The following is a 21,698-nucleotide window of genomic DNA, read 5'->3' on the forward strand; positions in this document are numbered from 1 at the left end:
TCCTGTGGAGAGCAAGGGTTTACAATGAAACAACGATGTGAAAACAAACACTTGGCAGATTCTCAAGGCAACAAAGCTTGGAGCAATAACTCAGAGGAGGGGGCTCGAGGTACCATCAACGGTTGACACTCTGGCGTCGAAGTACCGGCGTTCCACCCCTCTTATGCTGCCGCCAATTAGGTAATCCGCCGCAGACGTGAGGATGACGTCATCTGGGAACCCACAGCCCGCCACCTCTCGGACCCCATCTGGTGGGGAGACAACTGAGCAACCCAAGGCTAGGCAAAGACACCCAGAACCTAACAGATGGCTAATAATTATGATGTAACTTTCTTACAGAGTCTGGTTAAAACAATAATAAAATTATTCTTGTCTCTGCACATGTTCGTCTTCACCAAAGCTGGGACTGGATTTCTTAAAGTGATGGTTTGGGTTTTTTTGAAGCGAGATTTTGTGAAGTAAATATCAGTAATAGATTCCTTAGCTCTAATGCACATATTTCATTTCTTTCTAAAATTTTAAAAACCAGGAAGGAATCTTCATTGGACATCGACCCTCATCAAAGGCGTAGAAAGTGGATCAGTTGAAACAAGAATTGTACAAATTTGCATGAATATGAAAATTAATTAAAATGTTACATTAAATTGAAAATCTGTGATGCAAAGTAGTTTTCTTAAAAAAAAAAAAAAAAGTCTTTTTGCCTTCATTTAAATTTTTGGAGACCACAAAATTCAAGTGAATTTTACCAAAAACAAATTTGGCACAGCCACCTTAACAAGTGGCTGTTTGGTATTCATCTGAATACCAAACAACTGTGAAGACAAACCAGGTCAGACAAGGTTTTCTTGCTACCACACACACTCATAAAAATAAAAATAAAAATCTTTACTTTGGTTGCCATATTTTGTGACTAGCATTGTAACAACCGGTAAACATTCGATTTGTTTATTTATGATTTATCAACGTCTTCCGGCAACACGTGAAAGCGTTTAAGATCCACATCGGTAGCCGACACGTGAAAAGTTCATTAAACACTTAAAACTAGTCTGGTGACGGGGGGGATATAAATAACGCTGCAGAGGCAGAGTTAAGCAGTAAACTCAGGGAGCTGTCTTGTGGCCAGCGGCGGCAGTGGCACGGCTCCATTTGGCCCCATTTGTTAGAAAGCCTCCCTGATGGGAGACCGTCAGTCACTGTGAAGACCTGCTGTGGAGGGAAGCAAAAACAGAAGAGATAAAAAAAAAAAGCATCTATTACAACACAATGTCTTGTTCTAAAAACTAGAATCCACACGGGTCTTCTGGTGGAGATGTTAAACATGTTTACATGGTAACCTAATGTGTGCATGCATTTAGCAGTCTCTGTCCGTGTTGTTCAGTGGCGAACGCAGCGGCGCGCTCGTTTGCCACCATTCCTGTTGCGACAATGATTTTCCGTGTCCCTGTAAATCTTCCTTTAATTTGCTCTTCTCACACTGAGGGTGGCTAATCGTGTCCTGATAAATAGGAGGCAAGAACCAGAAGAACATCAGATTTTAATTAGTGTTTTTGTTTACCCTTCCGTCTTGTTTGTGTGGCTTATCCAGTCACAGATCTGCCATAATCCTCTGGTATTTATTTCACTGCCAGAGTTTGGTGGGAAAAATACAGTAATCTGAGCCTGAAATTAGGGCTTTGTGGAAGAAGCAACATAAAGCACAAGATGGAGTGCTGCTTAGAAAAGAACTGGGTTAGTCATACGAGTTGTATTTGGACAGAAGCTTTTAAATTGAATATTAAAACCAGGTTTCCCTGGCAACATATGAGCAGTTTGACGAACAGATGCAACCTCCTGGATCAAACGTAAATAAACTTGGAAAATGTTTTTGGAAAATGTCATGCATGTAAAAGCAGTGTGGATTAAAATGATTTAAGTAATTCTACACATGTGGCATATTTGTATTCAACCAAGAAGGTTGGTTCTGATGGTAGATGAGCCTGTCATCGCTAAACAATGAAAAAACAGTGTAGCCAATTCAAGTCAAGTCACTTTATTTAAAAAGAACCATCAGTTTAGGCTACTTTTAATTTAGAAAAGTATCAACTTAGGCAGATTTTTAAAGTCAGTGAACACAAATGGGTTTTAGACGCATCAATTACAGTGGCACCTCAGTATTTGCAAAAGCGAAGGACCACAGTTGCCCTATAAAAAAGCTTATAGCCGTCTATAGTCCAACCACCAAATACACTCCTGATCAAAATTTTAAGACCAGTTAAAAAACTGAAAGAATTTGCATTTTGCACTATTGGATCTTAAGAAGGTTTTAAGTAGAGCTTCACAATGTTAAAAGAAGAAATCAGCGCAAGAGACAAAAACTTTTGAGCGGGGAATTAATTGAAAACTGCATTTACACTCAAACATGATTTTTTTTCAGCTGATCAAAAGTTTAAGACCATAGCTAAAAAAAAAACAGAAAACCCCCAAAAACAGAAATCAGTAATGAGTATCTCCACCATTCTTGTTGATGACTTCAAACAATCGTTTAGGCTTGATGCCAGTGTTCCAAGGAGGCTAGTGGGAACGTTGCTCCAAGTGTTGGAGATGGCTTCATGAAGGGCATCCTCTGTCTGGAACTGATGTCCATTTTTGTAAACTTTCCTTGCCATCCATCCCCAAATGTTCTCAATTGGGTTTAGATCCGGGGAACATGCAGGATGGTCYAAAAGAGTGATGTTATTCTCTTGGAAGAACTCCTTTGTCAGGCGGGCATTGTGAACTGCAGCATTGTCCTGTTGAAAAACCCAATCATTAYCACACAGACGAGGGCCCTCAGTCATGAGGGATGCCCGCTGCAACATCTCCACACAGCCAGCTGCTGTTTGACAGCTGGCTGTCAAACAGCAGCTGTCCATTGAAGGAAAGCGCACCCCAAATCATGATGGCGCCCCCACCTCTGTGCCGTGTAGAAAACATCTCAGGTGGGATCTCCTTGTCATGCCAGTAACGTTGGAAGCCATCAGGACCATCAAAGTTACATTTTTTTCTCATCAGAGAAGACAACTTTCTTCCACCTTTCAATGTCCAATGTTTGGTGCAGCCTTGCAAAGTCCAAACGGGTAATTTTGTGGCGTTGAAGAAGACGTGGCCTTTGAAGACGTTTTTTGTTTCTGAAGCCCTTCTCTCGCAGATGCCGTCTGATGGTTATTGGGCTGCAGYCAGCACCAGTAATGGCCTTAATTTGGGTAGAGGATCGTCCCGTGTCTTGACGGACAGCCAATCGGATCCTGCGGCCCAGAGCAGTGTTGTGGTCAAGACCACCTAACCCGAGACCAAGACCAGAGCGTATCGAGACCGAGACAAGACCAAGACTTTTAGGGTCCGAGACCAAGTCGAGAGGTTGAGGAACAGAAACACATAATTGCTTGAATTTTAATCGGTGTGTTTTGCATCGACTAAAAACAACGATGTTAATAAATAAACTGGACAGTATGCTGTATGTTTAGTGATATTTTCACAGTTGCGGTCTTGACTGGTCTTGAAATAAAATGCCGAGTTCTCAGCGCCCGAGACCGAGACAAGACGGAGACCAAATGCAGTCGAGTCCGAGACGAGACTGAAACCATCAAAAAGTGGTCTCGAGACCAAGACCGATCTCGAGTACTACAACACTGGCTCAGAGCTGGTGACATTTTTTTGGGTCTACCACTTGACTTTTTGTTCCATAACCCTCAGGATCAATTAAAAAATGCAAAATGACTGTCTTACTGCGTCCAACCTCAGCAGCGATGGCACGTTGTGAGAGGCCTTGCTTATGCAGCTCAACAATCGTACCACGTTCAAAGTCAGTGAGCTTTTTTGCTTTTGCCATCAGGTCTTGACAGTGTAAAGACTTGACAGAAAATGACATGGAATCCAGATTTTTGCACAGCTTTTGGCTTTTAAAGACTATGGTCTTAAACTTTTGATCAGTTGAAAAAATTCATGTTTGAGTGTAAATGTAGTTTTCAAAAAATCCCCTGCTCAAAAGTTCTTGTATGTTTCACAGATTTTTTTTCCTTTAACATTGTGAAGCTCTACTTAGAACCGTCTTAAGATCCAATAGTGTAAAATGCAAATTCTTGCAATTTTTTGACTGGTCTTAAGATTTTGATCAGGAGTGTATGCATTAATATCAACAGTAGAAGCCATTGTTGATGCGGATGAAGTTCCACGGGCATGAACGCTTTCACACAGAGTTGAAAATTTGTCCCTTGGCTGATGGCGAAGGATGGCGGAGATCACATCGAAAAGGAGAAAGAAACAAAATGTGATAGAAGTCCTTGAGACTTTTATTCCACCCCTCTTGCATTGTGAGTGACTGCAGTTCCTGCAGGAGTCTGGCATTGGAGGGATGGTAACAACCTGACCCCCAAGTTCCCCATAGACAATTCCCTTTGTCTCCAAAATGGTAAATGTAAGTATTCCTCACTGCCCTGTGCCCCTCTGTGTGTCTGGCAAAAGTAAGGCAGACACTGCGATTTAAGTTGGATCTGCTTTATGTGATAATTTTTCTCCGATTCAGCATTCCAAGCCCCGGAGGGTCATTTCCTTATGCATTACATTCGGTTCTAGCAGAGACCTTTTTGAATGTTGTTTGCTGGGTTCATTGTAGATTCAAATTAGCCTCGATTTACTTTTATTTTCTCGAGTTTTCTCCCGCCTCTGTCGCTTTGCGTTCCCGTGTGACCCGACTTTCACACGCAGGTAACAAAACAAAAAGTAAACGAGTAGACTAAACAAGCACAACTTAAAATGGAGTTGTCTCCATCCTTTCTCCATGCTTTTCACACGTTCTCCGGCACAAACGCACAGAAACCGACTCGTGAGCATAAACAGAGCGACAGCGGATGAGGGATTAGGGAGGCAGAAAGGAGGACAAACAAAGAAGGAGATAAAAGAAGAGGTGTGTCCGAGTTGTCAGTAGGAGTGAACTGCGGCGCTTCACTTTGTCGTCCCTTTGTAACTCTATAGCCCACATACCAAAGTCATCACTCACTTGAGTCTCTCTTTCTCTCTTCCTCATCTTCTGATCTTTCAATCCCTCTCTTTTTATTCTGTTTTCAGTTGGGAATTATTTGTTGAGATACCAACCAGCCAACATCCTTCTGTACCAGCTGCATTAACTTAAACTGATGTGCTATGAAACACAGATCAGGCTTTTTTCACACGTCTGTGTGCTCACCACAGAGGATTTGAGATACGAAGGCCTTCTAAGCTTATTTTGAAGCCAATCTATTCATTTTCTATATCCATCTGCTGCATAAAGAAGACATTTTTCTCAACTGTCACTGGCTGAGTGGCAGGTTACCCAGTGGTCATGTCAGACAGAGAGTCTCAGTTGGTAGTCAGAAACCTCATCAGGTTTATGTTTCTGATGCTGATCTGGTTCCTTTGAGTGTCAAAATAAATATGATATTGTACTACATTCCAATGATAACACTACATTTTATCATAGGCAAAATCTTTTTTTATTATTTTCTTTTATTTTTTTGCGTGTCAGCAACACATTTTTCCCCCAACTGGATCAAGACATTCCTGATCCAATAGAGAGGATCACTTAGGTTATTAAAGCTGATTTGGTGTTCTGACATTATGTCTCCCTCTTCATTTGATTATTGAGAACAAAACAGTCATATTCTGTAAAATGGAAGATACGTCATGACGAGTCTTGTTTCTTTTTAGTCGTTTTTTTATTGGTTTGATGCAATATGTTAGTTTTAAATGTCATGTTTCAATTAGCTGTAAGTGGAAGAGTCGTAATAAACTTCTAAGTTGTGTGTTTCACTTAGTTATAAAGTTCCTAAAATAAATGGGTTTTTCAATAATAATAATGTTCGCATGTATTTATTTATTTATTTATTTATTTATTTATTTATTTATTTATTTATTCATTATGTCTGTAAATAATTTTCAACATATTACTTTTTGAGAAACTACAAATAAATTATTTTTTTATTTTTTTTCCCTCTAACCCTTGCTGGCTGTTACTGCGGCTCTAACAGTCGCAATACTAACGGTAATACTGACCATTTAAAAATTCCTCAATCTGATTCTTGCGATTAGATTGGAAAATTTCCACCTCAGATTTACACACATTCAGTCTCCAATTCTTAACGACTTCAAAGTCCATGCTTTTTCCACAGAATTTTTATATATATATATTTTTTTTTCCTGTGTGGTCATGTGTTTAAAAATAAACAACAATGAAAGAAGCGTACAATTGAGCAGTTTTGTGCTGGAAACGTTTAAGCTTTACTGCAGCACAAATCCGGCACCACAACTCAGCAGCAAGTCAGCAGGATTCAGTGGATAAATCACCACATTTATCTCGCCTTAAACAGAGCAGCAGATATTATCAGTACCAAAACTTGTGTTTTTCAATTATGTTTCAGTTTATGGAAAACGCTCCTGTCCGACTGTGAGACAGTGTGGGAAAAATTTGTGATAAGCAATATATATGCTAAACTTGTATAGCATTCGGCAGCACCCGGTAGACCCTATCATTTTCCTAGATTTTCTTCTAGGTGACTTTTATTATTAATATTTTTTACATTGAAACCGGCAACAAGTACCAATGTATATTTCAAAAATGCATGACTTCATGTAAAATTTATGGAAGCGCAGGGAGTTTTCCTCTGAAATATTTACAGCAATTACATGAACATACCGCAGTAGGTGCTGCAGCTCTGTTTTCTAGTTAGCTTTAGAGATCTTTTAACCTCCTTGCCGTCTTTCTCTCTGCGTGCAGAGGCAGAAGACACATGGGTCCTCATCCAACCCTGATAATCATTGCTTGTGTTGCTTTTAATTTTTTTAAAAAGTGGATAATGTTTTTGAAGTAGACAGTAGTCGTATTGTATAATGAGATTTTAAGGTTGGTGAAGGGTTTACAGTTAGCTAGATTAGCGGGCGTTTGCAATTTAGAAGATCACAAACTTAAAATGTTCATGTCTTTGGGTCAGGATGACTGTATGACCAGCTTATTGTGCATTTTATCTGGATATTTTCTAAACAATTATGAGACCTGGAAAGATCCCAGTGGCTCTCGCTTTAAGGTTATTTACACATCTTCACCACTAGGGGCACCAGCAAGCGTCAAACTTGTTTCTTTGAGACTGGTTTGTGAAAACAGATAATTGGCTAAGTCTTGTTGGCCATTTCCATGTTATTCTGTTTGAATATAAAACCACTGATGACATTACATTGAATCTTATGCTCGTCTTTCAACTTACAATGTTATTGCAATGCAAAACGTCCCTATTTGAGGAGTGTGTGACTGGGGTAAAACAGTCAGGAAAATATGTGAACAGCAGCAGGAGGAGGTGTGTGTGTGTGTGTGGATGGAGGCGGGGGTCAGGGGGGGGGCTTTGGGGGAGGTGATCTGTCGACACTTTTGTGGACAAATGCCTTGCTTGACAAATGTCTGAAAAGAGCAGAAACATGAGAGGACGGTTCTTCAACAAGAGGGGGAGAGTGAACTGGGAGGCACATCTCAACACATGATGCTTTTTTTTTTTTTTTTACTACTTCACATGCAACCTGCTCAGTTCGTGCACTGCTTTCTATTGTGATCTAAAATGCATGTAAATGCAGCTTGCTTATGTTCGCGGAGCACAGTGAATTTCACATAGGCCTTTTTATTTTTATCATAAACCTACACTGCAAAAATGCAAAATATTACTGAGTGTTTTTGGTCAACTTTCTAGTGCAAATATCTTGGTATGCTTGAAATACTGCAAACCTAACAAGTAACTTTTACAGAAGCTTATTTTGAGTCAAAATGTCCCTTAATATTGATGAATAAGTACTAGTTATGAGTGAAAAGAAATCTGCTCGTGGAACTTGTACTTTTTTTTGTGTCTTATTTCAAGTGTGTCTTATTTGGCTTCGAAACACGACCAAAACACTTTGCTAATGTTTTTTGTGCTTTTGCAGTGTGAAAATGGAGCAATTACAAGAGTTCTCATTCAACTAAGATGATCAAAGACTTAAAAAAGAAGAAGAAGAAGAAGAAGTAGCTCCATGTCATCCCCATCACTTCTGTAGAAAAGTAGCCAACATGACCAGCAAACTCCAGCTAATGCTTTAAAGCTGGAGTTGAGTAGTGAGGCCCTGGCCTGGCCCCGCGGTTTTCGGTCAGCCGCAGCCGGGCTCCTGATTGGTTAGAAGTGAAGTATAGGAATTCAGCCTAAACCCCACCCCTCCGTCCTCCTCCTCCTCTTCCTCTCAGTCGCTGATGTACGACGGCATTCCCTGAGCGTACACACACATGTCTCACTCGCCTTTCCCTTTGAGACAGAGAGAGAGAAAGAGAAAGAGAGAGAGAGAGGGGGGCTGTACAGCGGGGAGTTTCAGACGTTTGAAGACACAGAGAGAGACAGGAGACAAAGAGAGGACTCTCTGGATCTCTTTTGGTGTGTGTCTTTGCATATGTGTGCGTGTGTGTGTGTGTGTGTGTGTGTGTGGGAGAGAGAAAGAGAGAGAAGAGGAGAATTTCTCTTTTTCTTAGTGATTCTGAGAAGGGGGAGGATCTGAACACTGCTAAGAGTCAGTACTCTTGCAGGAGTCCACAAGACCATACACTCCACACACACACACACGCACACACACACACACATTTACTGGAGAAGCTCACACTACACTTCTCCAGTTCATCTACAGCTTCTGTAGCCTGGCTGAATCACAGCAAGAGATCAGGACCCTGGAAGAGGGGAGGAGAATAATTCGGACTTACTACTTGTTGCTCTCTGCTTTTTATAAAAAAATTTTTTTTTTGGTGGATTGTACTGAGGATGATTTTCTTTCTGCTCTCTCAACGACTGTGGGACCTTGTCTGAGGTGAGCCCTTCACTCTGCTTTGTAATTTTTTTTCTCTCCTTTTCCGCCTCTCTCTCTTCGTTCGTAGCCCGACGACTCGGTGAGACGAAGGAATGCACGAGTCACAACTTTTTTGCTTTTAGGTTTTTCCCGTCTCGGGGATCGGAAAGAGCGTTACAGACATGATCTGTCAGACAAAGCAGCAGGTTGGAAAGGAGACGTGTCTCCCATGAGGAGAAGACACAAAGAGCTGTAACTTGCGATCTCTGAAGAAGAAAAAAAGTTAAAAATGCACATCATAAATGCACTTTCCTGATGTTTTTTTTTTTTGTGTGTGTTAATTTCTTTCCATGTGTGTTTGTGGGAAAGGCAGAGGCAGTGTTTAAGTGCTTCGGTGGTGTGTAGTCTTCATTTATCAGCTTCGGCATGATTATAGTGTCCTTGCAGATAGCAATTCAGTTGAGTGTGCAGCCCCATAGTAACTCCACCGCCAACATGTGTTTACATGCTGCAGCTTATTACCTACTCACTGGAGGGATTGGGTTGTGTCAGCAGTTAGGAAAGTTATTTCTTTGGAGGTAAATGTCTGTGCTTACAGTCGACTTAAACTGCGGTGTGTTGTGATTTGTTTTGTCTTGCATCCAAACGGGGCCCAGGCATTCATTTGTCTGAACTGTACGATTTGTAGAAGCTCAAATACTATGTATATATTTTTGTCTTATTTAAGTAACGGTGCAGGGCTTTGTGTCCGGAGAACCAGGGTGGACATTGTTGTCCTATTATTAGCGCAATCCGGGGCCGGCCGGCAGCTGTGGGGAAGGAAGTCGACTCAGAGCAGCCGGAGGAGAGGGATTAGTGGGAATGCCGAGCGGGGAGTTCACGGTCCGACTGAAGGACTGGAGTTCTCCTCGCTGGAGGAGACGGCGTTTGTGTCCAGGCGGCAGGGATGGGATCAGTGTGGCTTGTGAGCGGGAAGAGATGACACGCGGGAAGGTTGGAGGTCAGCAGCCGGTCTGGACAAGACGCTCTGTTGTTGTTTGTGTTGTTGCGGATTGCAGCTGTTGTTTGGCTGCAGGATGACCTGGTTGCTGATTTGTGTGGGCAGCTGGGGCTAAGAAGTTGTTTGCCGCTTTCAGGCCTCTGATTTAGTCTGGAGGTGTCCTTGGGATGGACACCTGAACCTCTCTTTGCAGCAGATGTGTGCATAAACAGAGTGGAAATGCAGTGTCTGAGAAGAAGAACAGCTTACAAAGCCTTGTAAACATACTTAAAACTTTAAAACTTTTCTACAATCTTTCATGTTTCAACCCTGAACTTTAATGCATTTTACTCTGAATTTATATTAAAAAAATAAACAAAAGGTTGCACATATTGCTAAAATACATGGTTGTCAGACATATCTTTGAATAAGAATTCAAAATAACATGTATTCGTGTTGCCAAGTTAACACTTTGTGAACTTGTGTGCATATTTTCTTTCAGGATTGCTCTGTATTTAGCTTCCATCTATTTTCTCATCATACTTTTCTGGCAAAACATCCCCATAGCATAATGCTGCCACCACTGAGTCTTGCCATAACAATTGTATGTTTAGCGTGATAAAACTGCTAGTTTGTTCGTGAGACTCAGCATTTCCTCGTACACCAAAAAGTTAAAACTTTCTCATGGGATTAGAAGTGCAAACAGGATTTCTTACCATATGTGGAACTCTCAACTATTAGCTGCAAATTCAGTTACCTATTTCTTTTGAAAGTAATATATAAATACAGTAATAATTCAAAATAAGGGCCGACATTGTTCCAGAACAATGTCTGCATTATGCAATTACACAATAATCAGTAATTACTGATTATTATGCCAGTTATTAAAAAGTTTAGCTTTAAGGAAACTCAACCTGTTGCACTGATCCTCTGATCTTTCGGAAAACATTTCCACCATCCTGTTAACAGACTGTTCAATCTGACCTGTGGCTCTCTGCAGCTCCTCCAGAGTTACCATCAGTTAATATGGATGCTATTAAACCCTTTCCAAGCCTGTCAGTTCAGAAGGACATCCATGTTTATGTAGGTTCCTATGCCTACAGAATGCATAATGCTGCCCCCTTAGGTTTTTTGCTGCAGGAAGGACTGGTGCACTTCACAAAATAGATGGCATCAGGAGTACATGTTGTGGAAGTATTCAATCAACATCTTGAGACGTCAGCCAGGAAGTTGAAGCTAGAAAACAAAGTGACAAGTTTGTTACTCAGTGGGTTTAAAACGACAAATCATTCTGGCTCTTAGCCAGTGGAAATAGTTTTGGCAGCCCTGACACAAAACAGGACGGATTTAGTTTCACTTAGTCTTAAACAGATTGTGTCTTTTGATACATTGTATGTAATTTCTCCTGGTTTCAATTGTTGTCACTGTGTTTCACTTAGTTATTTCTGAAACACATTTCTTGTTATATTCCGTCTACAGAAGGGTACATAAAAAAACAAAAAAAACCTTGTTTCACCTTGTTTTGCCAATTAACGGCGCACGCGGTGCGTGAAAAGGGCATAACAAAAAAAATCCATCAACCATCCCAAACTGCTGCTAAAGGAAATGAAACAATTAAAAAGCAATTACAAGTTGTTGTTTTTTTCGTTTTTGTTTTTTTTTTTTTGTTTTTGTCGGTTGACTCTTTTGTGATTTAATTGTAACCCGAGCGGTCGCATTCGTCGTGAACGGCAGCTTGTTGTTTTGTGCTTGTGAATTTTAGACGCGGGGCAAACTTGATAAAAACGCGAGCTGAAACGGACTGTCACTGAGGCGGCTCGCTCCTTTTTTGTAACACCTTTATCTTGAGCTCCCCCAGCCGCTGGAAGCCGACTAAGTGTTCTTACGCGGAGAAAGTGGAACGGCTTCCTTGCGGATTGTGAAGGCTTTGAGATTGACTGGTGTGATAAACTCCTGCCTCACTGGCTTAAGTGATAATAAAATCCCGGTGTTACTTACAAAACACTGCTATCTCTCCATCTCCGTCCCCACACACCTCCGTTGTGCGTTCTTGTGAAATACGCCTGCAGTGCTGAAAGAAAGTTCTGCAAGCAACGCACTGGCTTTGTTGCATAGTTAGCTCAGCTCGGTTATGTTGGGTGCAGCAGGTAATTTGTTTATTTAGCTGATCAAAAAAAAAGAAAAGCGGGATTGTGAAACTCCCGTGTCAAGATTCCTTTTCAGCATTGAGAAAGACTTTATCTCTCTCGTCTTGAATGTACTTGTGAAATCGATTGTTTCACTTCACTTCCATGTTTTGTCGTCGTTTCACCAGCTTGGTTGGAATCCGTCAATCCGTTATCTCCATCTTATCCCGTGCCGGGTCACGGGTGCAGTGAGGCCCAGACGTTTCTCTCCCCAGCCACTTGGGTCGGCTCCTCTGGGGGGGGGGGGGGGCAAGGCTCACCTCACCTGTGGAAGCAGTGACTTCTAGATGACTCGGAACCTGACCTGAAGTACAAATTAAACATGTATTTGAGTATATATCCAGGTACTGTCCACGCAAACACCCTTGTGTTTCTCTGACTTATCCCAGAACAGCATCTGCTGTCATTTTCCCCTTTCCCTCATACAACCCCAGCCCCTGCCCGCCTCTGCCGTACCCGGCTGTGTAATTACACAGTCATAAATCACAAACACCAGAAGATGTTTTTTTTGACAGCAGTGCACAGGATCGGATCCGGTATCCACAGCACTTTAGGTGTGGGGGTGCAGCGAGGGTGTAGGGAGAACAGAAGACATAAAACAGGTTTGGCAAGATGTACGTCAGGACTCTGTGAGACAGTTTCTGGGTGCTCACCTGAGTGTACTAATGTTAGTTTTGATTTGCATTTGTAAAGCTATTGTCAATGTTTCCTATCTTACCATTGTTAGCATATTCAAAAGCATGGATATAAATATGAAGAAAGACAGGGAAATGTCAAGTACTGTCATGTCTTTAAAGTTTAGTTTTGTAACCTTAAAATTTTGTATTTTAACTTCCTTGAGAGAGAGACAATTTAAAGTCCGTTGCATCTACTTCTAGCACTTTGAATTGACAACATATTTTGAATCTTGATAGTTTCAGTTCTGATTGGTTTGGTTGGATTGAGGAGTGCAAGTACAACACTTTGGCAGTGATGTCAAACTCTTGTTTCATTTCATGCAGTTTTTAAAAAAAAAAAAAATTATTTCCAACTAACCATCAAAGTATGAAATGTCATTGCTGGATGGGAGCCCTGTGTGGTCAAATTTTAGAGGCGTTAAAAGGTCATCTTTCAGTTTCAAGCATCCTACACGTAATGCTGATGGAAAGCAAACTTTTTTTTTATGTGACACTGAGATTTTATTTTTTATTGTTTTAACAGTGGTGGAAGTGCACCGCGCAGCTGTGGATAAAATATGACATTTACTTTTTCACAGTTTCACCATAACATGATGCCCGCACAGAAGGCAACATCTGCAGTCGCCTGAGGCGTCTTACTTTTACTAACATTCTAACTTTTACGGCTTTTGCAATACGAGTTTCAAACATTACTACCTTTGTCTGCAAGCGAGCGTCACAGCGAACACTCCCATGCAAGACGAGTCATCACTTTCTGTCTGATTCTTTCACCCGTCGCATACTTAACTGTTACTTCAGTCGGACATCTCATTGTTGAAATAATAAAAGCTGATGAAATGCCTGTCACAATATAGGGATGAATTTATCTTCAGGATTTGTCATTGTTTAAAAATAATATGACGTTGGTTATTTTGGCTAAGTGGAAAACATAAACCCTGATCGTTCCGTCTCAGTTTTATTCAGAAGGTATTACAAAGTGGAAGCCACACACTAACGATTCCTTTCAGATCTAAAACACATTGTGGGATGGAGTTCATTTTCCAAAATAAAAAAAAAATAAAAAAGCTGCCATTGTGTATTAATTAGTATTTTAGCTTTTTCCCCCATCGTAGCTGCATTCAGGTGTTTCCACAGAGGAACTAAAAACGCTTCAAAGCTCTGTCTTTATAATAAGACCATAAATACACTGTGAAATATGGCTTCTCATTAATAATGCAGGTGCAATCCACATGCGGTTGTTTGGGGGGTGAGTTCCCTTCAAAGCGGATTCGAGTTGACAAACGCTCCCCTGTAACCGTGGTTACGCGGGCGTGTGGGCCTCGCCGCGCATCTGGTCGTATTCATGCAGGCTTAGAAGCGCACGGAGCGCATTGCTGTGTCAGCAAACACGCTGCGCTGAACCCGGCCACGCCGCACACAGGAGTTGACACAGGCGATGCCAGTGCGTCCCACGTTGGCGAAGACTCAAAAGTCATGACAAGAGACTTCTGGTGTTTTTTTTTTTTTGGATGTTGAGGATTCCAGTTCAGTACAAATTACAAATTCTCTCCTGTTTGAGAACAGTGGCGGAGCTAGACTTTTAAAGTTGGGGGGGCCAAGGGCCAAGGACTACCTCTGGGGGGGCAAAATTTTAAATGTGTGTGTGCACATATATATAATTAAAAAAAATAACCAAACTGAATATTTTGTTAGTTTTTAAGCCCCTCTGTCATTTGACATGTTATAGTTAACACCTTTGACTGGAGCACATGGAGACATGATAGACTTTATGCAGAGTTCATCGCAGAGGAAACTAAAATCAATCAAATAAAAGATCCTTTCTGAATATCATCTCATGGACTCTGAACTAAATGCATCTTTCTGACTGGGAGCTGACAGCGTGTTGAAGAGTTATGGACACCTTGGTTAGGAAGCTCTGATTGGACAGGTCATTTGACGGGTAACAATATTTCGGGTCGGACCAGAATTATTTGCCTGATGGTGGTTCGGGCTTCTAATGAGTTTACATTTAATGAGTTTGGAGCACACAGAGAAAACCTAAAGAGAATGTGATCTACTTATTGTAGTTTAAGTAGAGGAATAACAGCTGACTGTTGAGAGAGGAAAGAAATTAAAGTGCAGATCCGTTAGGCAGAAACAAGCGCAGAGCGCTGGGCAATAAATGCTCCACGGTTACGCTCCAATTAATCACACATGAGACGACAAACGCMAAATATACAATATATAGTTACACTGCTTACGTTAATGGTGTTTTAAAAACAAAACCAGTAAAAACTTAACTGAGTTAATATGTCAGATTCTCTCCTCACCTCGTCTTGATAAGAACAGAGAGCAGTCCGCTGGTTTCTATCCAGACTGTGATGAAGCGCAGCTGACCACTTGGTGCGCAGACAGTTTCAACTTTACGCACAGAGAACATAGTGGAGCTCATTATTAATCAGACTAAGAACAATATCAGTCAGAGAATCATCTCTGATCTGGACGCTTTAACGGACCAGAGGCTTTGGAGCTCCTAGCTCAGCTGATCTGCTTCTGCGAGGTTTTTCTCCCGCTGAGGGATCAGGAAACGATCAGAGTTCTGTCGTCTTCTAATCACGTCATTTCGTGAAATGTTACCTGATTTCAAAAACGTTCTAGCAGAGAAATAATAAATGTTTCGTTTGATGACTACAAATTGGAAATAAAATTATTTTTTTCTTTGACGGACAACGAAAAAACCTCTAGCGCCACCTCTGATCCAAACTACGAACATTGTCGACCCCTCTTCGGTTTTTTCTCTTTTTTGCGGAGAATCAATAAATAACTTATTGGTGTTTTACCATCACCACCAGGTATGAAGTGCTTTAGCCTTTGAATTGCACCACAGCGCAGCATAACTGAAACATCCAGGAGAAGAATGTCATCTTGTTGTTATGAGTATAAAGGAGGCTGGTATCACGCCTGATATAAATCTATTTATTTATGTCATCACATGGACTTAAAGTTTTATACATTTTCTTTTGATATATTTATTATTATTTTTCTTCTTTAGACATTAGGTTGGCTTAGAATGATTCCAAATAATGTACAGGAATGACCTGGTGCTGTTACATGTCAATCATCTGGGGGGGCCACTAGGGGGGCCAATCAGATGACAGGGGGGGCACTGGCCCCCCTGGCCCTCCCTCTGGCTCCGCCACTGTTTGAGAATGTGTGAGAAACGCGTCAGAAATCCACGTTCCTTCAAAAGTCGTTTGCATTTTTTGAAATTGTGTGAACTTGCGTTTTTGTTTTTTTGCTTGCCTTTTTGGTGTGACAAAGTGTTATCTGTTCATGAGGCTGTGGACCACCCACTGAGTTTTTAGAATATCTAGTGTTGGTAAAAGAAGAAAGCTGGGATAACCGGTCTTGAAATTATCTTCACCTGCCGCACCAGATGTTTTTTGTTTTTTTTTGTAAAAAAAAAAAGCAGTAAAAAGAAAAAAAACCAGCCATGTGGGGAAATGCGAGGGGAAACTGGAAAGGATCATACAGTAGTAATAATAGCATGAGCTTAGATGAAGTATTTGTGTAAGAGTTTCAACCAGTCAGACTGACAAACTCCCACAGCTCCTTTCGTAGAAAACAAGCTGCCATTCTAAAAACTCTTGGTGTTAAAACACGTCGACTTTGGTTCTACTTTGTTGAAATTCTCCGAAAGAACAGGCAGTGGCAAGAAAACACGGCCCCAGTCTGATGAAAATGTCTACCATAGTATACTGATGAGGAAAGAAAGCTTGACTGATTTTGTTTCCTGAAAATCCAGCACTTCCTGTATCTTCAGTGACATCATCAGCTCATCATCAAAAATAAATAAACAAAGTTTGGTGACTGTGAGAGCAAAACAAACAGTTAAGATGCAATAAACCGTTTTTATTGCTGCCTACCTTGAAACTTTGTTTTAAAAGTGTTTAAATTATATATTTAAAAGTAGAGTAAAACAACAAACTCTCAAAGCACAGTTGAGGTTTTTGTATCCAACTTAATCCTGTTGGCTTTGCTGCGGGATTGATTGTGTTTGCTGCTTCCTGCGAGAACGCACACAAAGCGAAGCAGCTTGTTCTAGAAAACAACCATTTGTAGTTAGCTGTATTTTTAAAGTAACTAAATCTATTTGTTGCCGTCTGTTCAGATAATCACATTATTATGGACATGTCCAACCATAGCTACCTATTGCCACGATCCCTGCTGCACCATTAACCAGTCAAAGCTCAACTTAGAGCTTCAACAGACGCACGTTAACCACACAGCCAAAGGTAAACTGGATTATTACCGCAGTCAGCAGATAGTTGTTTTGTTTTTTCTATCAGTTACCAACAGATAGCAGAAAGAATTGAATCTACATTTGAAGCGAATACTGTACATCAGCTCGTTTCAATTTACCCACTTTCACGAAACATTTTTTTGACATTTTAATGTTTTATTTGACATATTTTTAATGTTTCTTGAATGTAAGACCATTTATAGTTTTTGGATGTGCCACAGAAAGTTTGCATTTGTCGTGCTGATGGCATGCACAGAAAATAAATCGTCAAGACAAATTGTTGACTAATTTAACATCCTCATTTTTTTTGGGAAGGTGATGAATGACTTTACTTCAAAGGGGGAAAAATAGTCTGTTACCCTACGTAGGCCTTGCATTACGTAGACCGTGGGTTCATCACAGACACACACCGAGGGTGTGCGAGGAATCGTGTACGTGATGTCAGAAGGTGACTCGCATGCTGAGGCAAAACAGGAAAGAGGGGAAAATGAACTCCACTCCCAGCGGCTCCCCTTTCCCTCCAGCTTACCTCGTTTCCTGCCACATACCTCTCCACATCCCATTTCTAAAACCGACAGACACCCCCCCACCCACACACACACACACTCCGACACATTCCGACAAACCCGGCCCACAACTATTTTAAACACACTCTTGCTGCCCTTTGTTTAGTTTGCGTAATTCAAATAGAGGCTAAAAGCGTAGCTCAGACGGGACGCCGGGTTTAAGGATTTCAGCCTTTAGGCTGCAACAACTGTGTTTGTACAACCGAAGGAGTCTGCGCTGTCCCAGTTAGTCGAACTCCTCCTGTGTCCTGCCCTCGATCTCTCTTAATAGCAACACACAAACAGTAACTCTCCTTAGATGAAAGTGGAGTCGTTTGATGGTGTCAATGATGCTTTTGAGCAACAACAATGATCAACGGTATGTGTTAGATGGCTGCAGCTTAATTGCTTGCCTCCGTTATGTTTCTTCTTCACGTTTGATTATGTATCCGTCTTCCTTTATGTGTCCGTGTTGGTACTTGTTAGCAGATTTCACTGGCCGGCGGTGCCAAGGCAGACAGCGTCAGAAAGCCAAAAACCTTCCTGCCAAGAAAATCAAGACTCCTCTTGTCAGTCCACTCCACTTGCTCCTGTCGGTGTCCCCAAACTAATCATTTGTCTCCAATTTAAGAGCACCATGCTGCTCTCTAATCATGTTTTCTAAAAAATCACGAGCACAAATTTAGAGTGAGATCAACTGCGACGGTGCCAGAGAGGAATTGAATGTGGGTTGCCAGGATGGATACTTAAGCCAGCGGTTCCTGAGCCAACACATCCTGCTTTTATGTCACAGCGCATTATAGTTGTCCTGTACGAAAGTATGAATCCACTCATTTAGAGTTCTTGATGTCAAAGTTATTGACGCTGTAAATTGTTTTTTGTGGTTATACTGTTACACTCCTTTTACAATCCCCCTGGAAAGACAGAATTCAGCAGTATTTTAGGCGACAGCACGATAAAGTAGTTAAAAATTAGTGAGATTTTAAATTTTTTCTACTTGAAATAAGAGTTTTACTGATCTTCACTTCATAACATTTAGGTCAGCTGATGAGCTGACCACTGTTTTATTTATAACAACACAGCTTGTGGCTTAATTTTGAGACGTTGATTCAAGGCAAGATCATCACAAAAGCCTTATTCATTGAAACACATCTATTTTCTTGTGAAATCTGAGGTACAATACTATGAAAAAGTTATGCTGCAATATATGTTTTGCTTCCTATAAGCCAGATTTTTTTGTATTCAGCAGTCCTTATGAATTGACCTTTTCATTAAGTGAATTTTTCCAAAACTCAATGAATAAATCAGAAACTATCTGACGCACAACTGACAAATTTGCAGTTTTTGTTTTTAAGGAATACATAATTTTCTGTGCAAATTAAGTCATTGGGGTCATGGTCAGAGTCCAAAAGAAATTTTTATCTGAGTTGCTCTTAAACTGACATTAGATGAATGAACCAGACATTCATTCCTTCCTGAGTCTATTTTTTGGTCTTGAACTGAAAGCATGCCCTGCAGGTTCTTTAACTATGAAAGTTTAGAAAGAAGGAGCAGTAACGTATGGAAATTCATTGTTCTTTTAATGGCTGTTTGCCACAGGGATTGTAGTTATTTGAAACTGGCACTGGAGCAAAACATCTGTGCACTTGTAATAATAAAAGTGATTATACCTCTTCTCCCGTGGGGCAACAAACCCAGCAAATTCTCATAATTTGTGACAAAAGCAGAGTATTGGCTAATTCGGAGTGCAAAACATTTTTCTGCCACTTCTCAAAGGGAAAATGTTCTCAAGCCACCGCATCCTGCATTTTATGCAACACCAATCTACTGAAGTGACTGTCAGATTTCTATGGTATTAAATTTGAAAGTGTGCTTTAGGCTTTATACCCAGATTTGTTTGATATTTTTATTCTGAAGAAAGGAAGTAGTTCTTGAGTTGCAGTGTTGCACCAGGGAGTCGACTAGGGTAATCTGTAAGTAATTTGTCAGTACTAAAAATATATTTAAATTTATTCTGCTACAAACAAGATTAAATTTTTTTTTAAAGCTGTCTGAACCACAGTGGACCACTCCTAACATATTTAGTGGTTCAGTGATGGCGTATTCTCAAATTCTGTTGAACGTATTTTTGAGAATAAATAAGTCTCTGTTTTTCCTCTATCTCTTTTAGCTAGTTGCTAAGTAGTTTAGTAGTTTAGCTAAAGCTAAAGGATATGACATGTTAGAAAATACCCTCAAAGCTAAGGTTAGAGGATATGAAACACTAGGGGACACCCTTAGTAGCTTAGATAGAGGCTAACAAAGCAGATCACAAACTCTTCTTGGATGCCATTTTGTCTTGCTAACTCCTAAAGGTAGCGTGAGAAATGGACCAGCTGTATTTTGGTATTAATAAATGGAATTCATGAATTCAACTTAATGACTCTTTTTCAACCTCTTATTTCAAGAACTTAGCATGGAGATCGGATAAATTCTCCACCGTATCTCCAATTTAATTTTCGCAGAACATATTTGAGTTATTCAAAATAAAACACAACTTGGAAAGGTGAAATGCCTTGCCACAATGCCACTTCATATATTACTGACTGGCAAAATAATATAAAACTTAGCAGTGCCATTCATTTTCCTTGGCGCTGATTGGCTCAGAGAAAAGCTAGCAACCATGGATGTTAGCTTCTATAGTGGCAGGATGTTTTCCACTTTGTGTATTGATGCATATTAAGGTATGCTTGGTGTTGGAAGATTTAAAATAGGGAGTGATTAATGGTTTTGGAGGATGTCTGAAGTATTTGGGAACTTCAGCTGTTCACAGGTCACTGTGCTCCACAACCCCTAGCTAACCGGTACCTGCTAACAAAGCTAAAGTGAGCACTAGCTTTCCAAGTTCTCAATATAGAATTGACTAGTTAATCTATCTTGCCAAATCTTTCTGATACACAACATGAATATGTTTTGTTCATTGTTGGTTTTATTGACTGATGCAATCATTTAGTGTCCAGCTATGGAGCATAAAAAATATGCTTAATTTTCTTTACCTTGAACGTTGTATCAAAATATCTCATTCACTACTTCACTCTGCTGCATGTCATATGAACCAGAAAAGCCAAGTTTTCTAAAAAAAAAAAAAAAAAAATCCAGTCACAGCGATTATCAGTAGCCTTCCATTTCAGCCAAACTCTCGGATCTGTTGCATCCAAGTTCCTGCTCTCCTCTGTGTGAGCTCACTCTGCAGCCCACTTACGTTTCACATGGTCCTTTAACAGTTTAGACCTATTGTTTACGTGACAATGGCGTCTCTGTGACTGAAAGGAGAGAAACAATCCTTGCACATGAGCTGTGACTGAATTCCGTAAATTCCAATGTAAATAATGGACCGCAGTTTTCGTCTTGCTGCGGGGGTCAAACGTGAACTTGAGTCATTGGAGGTGGGGGTGTGAGGGGGGGTGTTGACTGCTAAGAATAGAAAGGAGGTATACATATAAAGAGCATCAGTAAAACAACTAAAGAAGGAACCAAGAGGAGGATAATTGAGGCAAAACATCCTCACTTCTCTAATGATACGTTCTGTTACCTACAAACCAGCTTCCTGCCTCCCTTTGTCCTCTAATCTTTTCTGAAATAGTTCCAGGATGTCCTCGCAGAGCGGGGATAATTACAGATGCGTTACGAGAAACAATTTGTGCACAATAATTAAGCAGATTTGATTGAACTCAGAGTTAGTTAACCGTGTTTGCCCGTTTAGACGAGTAAATCTCAGGGCAGTTCTCAAACTTCTGAGTTTATTTTGGGTTTGCCGCAGTGACCTCCCTGTCTTTGCCAAGTTTCCTTCGGATTGAACTACGGCAGGCTGTTTTGGCACATAATTAACCTACTCCACTACCTTTTCAGTGCTGTTCAGTTCAGGGAGGGCTTCTTTTTATTTACAGAGCACAACGTTACAACGAAGGTCATCCCACGAGGTTTAAAAAGAAGAAGAAGAAAAACCAACCCAGATTCAACCGCTTTGATTTCTATAGGTCCAATCTATACTCAATCTAGCGCTGTCAAGTTCTGATTTTAATGCCAGTACAACCTTATTGTTATTCAGTCAATTCATATTCAGTGCATAATACATTACCAATGCCCCAAAGATGTCTGTTCAAGTAAATATTATGTCAAAGCATTTCCTTTAATTTCTTCTCTCCTGACCTTTTT

The 21,698-nt window shown here is 40.6% G+C and overlaps 1 protein-coding gene across 5 annotated transcripts in view; it reads left to right on the forward strand.

Annotated features, from left to right (window-relative positions):
• Positions 1-21,698, forward strand: part of LOC103473386 (disabled homolog 2-interacting protein) — a 183,964-nt gene that overhangs the window by 28,980 nt on the left and 133,286 nt on the right. Inside the window, exon 1 of one of the 5 annotated variants that reach the window (XM_008423611.2) lies at positions 8,418-8,856. The exons of the other annotated variants lie outside the window; for them this stretch is intronic. The gene's annotated coding sequence lies outside the window, so the exon portion shown is untranslated. Of the gene's footprint in view, positions 1-8,417; positions 8,857-21,698 lie in introns of those variants that run through there. 5 annotated transcript variants of the gene reach the window in all.

The sequence above is a fragment of the Poecilia reticulata genome, linkage group LG12 (genome assembly GCF_000633615.1).
Source record: "Poecilia reticulata strain Guanapo linkage group LG12, Guppy_female_1.0+MT, whole genome shotgun sequence".
Lineage (NCBI taxonomy): Eukaryota > Metazoa > Chordata > Actinopteri > Cyprinodontiformes > Poeciliidae > Poecilia > Poecilia reticulata.